The sequence below is a fragment of the Dreissena polymorpha genome, chromosome 6, assembly GCF_020536995.1.
Source record: "Dreissena polymorpha isolate Duluth1 chromosome 6, UMN_Dpol_1.0, whole genome shotgun sequence".
NCBI lineage: Eukaryota > Metazoa > Mollusca > Bivalvia > Myida > Dreissenidae > Dreissena > Dreissena polymorpha.
This window is the reverse complement of record NC_068360.1, coordinates 79,165,337-79,171,515: the sequence shown is the minus strand read 5'-3', so window position 1 is coordinate 79,171,515 and position 6,179 is coordinate 79,165,337.

Below are 6,179 nucleotides of genomic sequence, written 5' to 3'. Positions count from 1 at the left end.
CACAAACAAGCACACACGCACGCATGCACGCACACACACACACACACACACACACACACACACACACACACACACACACACACACACACACACACACACACACACACACACACACACACACACACACACACACACACACACACACACACACACACACACACACACACACACACACACACACACACACACACACACACACACACACACACACACACACACACACACACACACACACACACACACACAAACACACGCGCACATACACACACGCACACACACACGCAAACACACGCATACACATTTATAAATATTCAACTCGACTAACATTGTATCTAACACTTTTTTTAAAAACAAATACTCTTTCTAAATGTGATATTTACAACATGTTTAAACTGGTAGTGTTACTACATGCAATTATGCTTGGAAACTAACTTTTTGCTATATTTTCCCTTCTTCATTTGGATAAATATTGTACATAAAAGCATAAAGCACTTAAACCAATTTCGTTTTTTGGTTTAGGTTTAAATGTTCAAAAATTCTTAAAATGCTATCGATGGCTTGCCTGTTGTTGCATCTTCCATATATTTTAAGAATTATAGTTTTTCTTTATGAAAATTGAAGGTGTATTCTTGATGGGTATATTGTTCTTTAAAGATATATAAAATAATATGCATGTACTTAAAACGTTTCCTTTTGCGTGTCAATATGTGTTCCCTTTTTGCTGTATAAATGTGTCTATTTCGTAACAGTTTACTGTTTTTTTCTTTGCGTTTTTTCAACTATGTATGGCTTGTACAAGCACACAAACCGTACACAAACTAGCTCAAACGCACACACGCGCACACACACACACACACACACACACACACACACACACACACACACACACACACACACACACACACACACACACACACACACACACACACACACACACACACACACACACACACACACACACACACACACACACACACACACACACACACACACACACACACACACACACACACACACAAACACACACACACACACACACACACACACACACACACACACACACCACACACACACACACACACACACACACACACACACACACACACACACACACACACACACACACACACACACACACACACACACACACACACACACACACACACACACACACACACACACACACACACACACGCGCGCATACACACACGCATACACATTTATTAATATTCAACTCGATTAACATTGTATCTAACACATTGTTTTTAAATAAATACTCTTTCTAAATGAGATATTTGCAACATGTTTAAACTGGTAGTGTTACTACATGCAATTATGCTTGAAAACTAACTCTTTGCTTTATTTTTCCTCCTTCATTTGGAAAGTTTTTGTACATAAAAGCATAGAGCACTTAAACTAATTTCGTTTTCGGTTTAGGTTTAAATGCTCAAAAATGCTTAAAATGTTATCGATGGCTTGCCCGTTGTTACATCTTCCATATATTTCAAGAATTGTAGTTTTTCTTTATGAAAACTGGAGGTGTATTTTGGATGGGTATATGCTTCTTGAAAGAGATATAAAACAATATGCACGAGTGCTTAACACGTTTCCTTTGCGTGTCAATATGTGTTCCCTTTTGTTTTTAAATGTGTATATTTTGTAACTGATTGTTTTTTGCGTTTTTTTCAATTATGTATGGCTTGCACAAACACACAAACAAGCAAACACGCACGCACGCACGCGCACACACACACACACACACGCAAACACACACACGCATACACACACATAAATGAAACCGCGCGCACACCCCTTTACACGTACATGCACAACACACGCGCATTACACGCGCGCTCAACACGCATGCACACACCCGCACACACAAACACGAACACACACGCACCGAACCATCCCTCACACACACTGTAATAGTTCTTATTGTTATATTAGTATTAAATAAGATACCAATCTACGGTGTTATATATATACATCTTGTCTCTCAGATCACTATCTCAATTAGTTTGCGTATTTGCCGTTTACGGAAGTGCGCTTTTTTATGTCCCAATTGGGAACCAGTCGTTTATTGTTGTTTTCTTTTCTCACTTGTGTGATTATTTCTCTATACGTCTTGATTCCTATGGAATATTCATCCTTTTGTAGCCCTAATTTTTGTTTTATATTTGTGTTTGTATATATGGACATCTTATACCTTATAATAGAAACTAACTGGACATTTTTTTAAATAGAAACCAACTGGACAAGCACACACAACTTATCATCTACATCACCCTCCATCTCTTTAAATGATTAAAAATATGTACTTTAAATGTAAAAGGGCTCAACAATAAAGACAAACGCATAAAAATCGTCAAATGGTTAGACGAAAAAAAAATGTATGCTTATTACAAGAAAGTCACTTGACACACACTTTAGCACAAACCTTTAAGATGAATGGGACGGGGACATCTACCTCAGTGGACAATATACTTATAAACAAGGCATTGCCTTTCTGATAAAAAGTAACATAGGGATCACAGTTGATAACCCTAACGAAATAATAATTGGCAGACTAGCAAGCATAGATATCAAAATACACGAAACACAAATAACATTAATCAACGTTTAAGGTCCTAACATAGATGATTCCACATTTTACAAAACATTACAATCCTTTAAAATTAATAACCAAGATAAAAATATTATAATCGGTGGTGATTTCAATACTGTCCTGAACCCATTATTAGATAAAAAGAATGGAAACCTTTTTACTCATCCTAAAAATAGAAACATTTTAAATAACATAATTGAAAACTACAATATGATAGATATCTGGCGTACAGTTAATACCCAAACGAACGCAAATTCACCTGGCACTCAAGCACAAAACCAACAATATTTTGTAGATTAGACTAGTTTTTTAAATCTGAATCTCTTTGCAACATTATTGACACATGTAACATAAAACCAGGATTTATGACTGACCACTCTCTAGTTGAACTTAGACTGCACAATATACAACCTGAAAGAGGCCCAGGATACTTTAAAATTAACAACAGCATCCTATTGGATACACAATATCAAACACAAATAAAACAGGAAATATAAAATACAGTTCATAATAATAAAGATGAAAACCCAAACACCTTATGGGAAGTAATTAAAGGAAATATACGTAACACAACAATTAGATACACATCATTTAAACAAAAAGAAACACACAAACTTGAAACTGAAACCATCAAAACCATTGAAACACTTGAAAAACAATTGCATCAAACAAACACAAATGATACCACCGACATTGAAAATGAAATAACATTAAAAAAAAACAAATATAAGATGGAATCTATCATACACATCTCAATGGAAAAATACTAAGAGCGCGTGCACAGCATGTCGAACACAATGAAAAAAATACAAAATACTTCGCAAACATTGAAATTCGTAGAAGTGAACAAAAAAGTGTACACAAATTAGTAGTCAATGGCAAAGATATAACAAACATAACTCAAATACTAGAAGAACAACGTTTATTTTTCGAAACCCTCTATAAACAAAAAATGTTGAAAATAACACCCTTTTTAAAAATACACATCACCCTTAAAACCAAGAGGAAAAACAACTGTGCGTCGGATTGCTTAATGAATATGAATGTGAATTAGCCCTAAAAGAAATGCAAAATAACAAAAGCCCAGGATCTTATGGCATCACAATCGAATTTTATAAAATATTCTGGAATGATATAAAAACACATCTAATTAATTCACTTAACTATTCATTTAACAACGAAAACTTAACTACGCTACAAAAACAAGGTATTATATCACTTATTCCGAAACCTGGAAAAAACTTAGAATCCTTATCAAACTGGCGCCCGATTAGTTTACTTAACAATGATTATAAAATTGCAACTAAAAGTATAGCAAACAGAATAAAAAAATATTACCATCAATCATTTCAAAATCTCAATCTGTATTCATAAAAGGACGTTACATTGGTAAAAACGTTCGTCTTATCCAAGAATGCATAAACTATTTCAACAATTCAAACAATCCTGGTCTAATATTCTTTGCAGACTCTGAAAAAGCATTCGATTCGCTTGATCATTCATTTATGTTCTCTAGCTTAGGAAATATGAACTTTGGTGAAAGTCACATTCAATGGGTCAAACTAGTCTATACCGATATTAACAGTATAATCATTAACAATGGCTTCTTTTCAAACAGTTTTAACATCGAACGAGCGGTTCGACAAGGATGTCCACTCTCATCATCGCTATTTATTATTTGCATCGAGTATCTATCACATCACATCCAATCAAATAAACACATAAAAGGCATATCATTAAAACCTGATGAAGATATCAAACAATCCCTATTTGCTGACGATGCACCTTATTTTTTAAACGACAATTACGATTCTTTCTATAACCTAATAGAGTCACTAACCCTTTACGGAATGACATCAGGTCTTAAACTAAACAAAAGTAAATGCACTGTGCTACGAGTAGGTAAAATTAAAACAAAGTAATGTCCTATATAAAAAAAGAAATGAAATTTAATTGGACATCGGATGAGGCCACAACGTTAGGAATTACTTTCACAAATAATAAAGGATAAAGTTCTTAAAAACATACTACCTAAATTACAGAATTTTAAAAACTACTTAAAATCATGGCATCACCGTAAACTTACACTAATCGGAAAAAACACAGTATTGAAAACGTTTGCACTTTCTAAATTAATTTATGTATTAACCGTTCTCCCAAATCCACCAAATGATGTTATTAACGATATAAAATCAGCAATATTTAATTTCATATGGGACGGTAAGCCTGATAAAATAAAACGAATTCAGTTAATTCAATCTGTAGAAAATGGAGGTATCTAATTAACGAACATTGACTCATTCTTGAATGCAATCAAATGCAGCTGGGATAAAAGATACTTATCCCAGTACAGTAAAACTATTTTATGGAACAATAAAGACATAACTTCAAACAATAAGACGTTTTTCTATAAAGATTGGTTTGAACGAAGCATTAAATATGTCGACCAATTATATGACTACAGAATTAAGGATTTCTACTCTTTTGATGATATATGCTACATATACGGAATAGCTTCAAATAATTTTCTGAAGTACTACACACTAATCAAAAGCACACCCATACATATTAAATCTGAAATCAATACAAATAATACACCATGTACTCAAACAACATTCGTAGAAAACATACTTGGAAGAAAAAACAAATATTTTACACACTACAAATTAAAAACCCTACAGAAAACTCAAAAACACAAAATAAATGGCAAGTCCTTTTCGGAGAACATGAACTTAATTGGAAACACATATTTACCATGCCATATAAAGCAACTATTGAAAGCACACTGAGAAATTCTCAATATAAGTACATCCATAGAATTATAGCTACAAATAAATATCTCTTTAAATGCAAATTATCTAACTCAAATCTGTGTGACTTCTGCGGTGAAAACATCGAAACTATAGAACATCTTTTTTGGGAGTGCAAACACATCCAGCCTATTTGGAATCAATTAGTATCTTTTCTTGAACAACAGCAACAAAACGTTAAACTATCTTTCTTAAATGTAAGTTTCGGAATTTACTCATTGAAATCAATAGACTGTAATAATATTGTGAATTTTATTCTTATATTGATGAAATATTTTATCTTTAACTTGAAGTACAAAAAACAAGTACCAAATTTTAATTGTTTTGTCCATAGTCTTAAACTAAAAATCAAGATTGAGATAGAAATAGCCCTCAGTAATGATACATTACAAATCTAAGAACAAAAATGGAATCGGATTAAATTCTCATAATGTTTGTCCACTTATATACATTCCACTCTAATGTTAGTTTATCTTTATAAAAAAAAATTATATTTTTTTTCAATCTTATAAGATCATTGTGAATATAAAACAAAACACACAAGTCCAGTATGCTTTCTTCCGACTTTATACAACTCATCATTTTGCAAAACTATTCTTTTGCTGTTCTTTTCTTTTCTCTTTAAAATATATATTAGCATATATTGTATAACATGTCTGAACTTTATTGCTTTGTACAATCACTATGTTGTATGATCATATACATGTATACATTGTATGTATTATATTGAATAAAAAAAACTACAACGAAAATCTGAAACA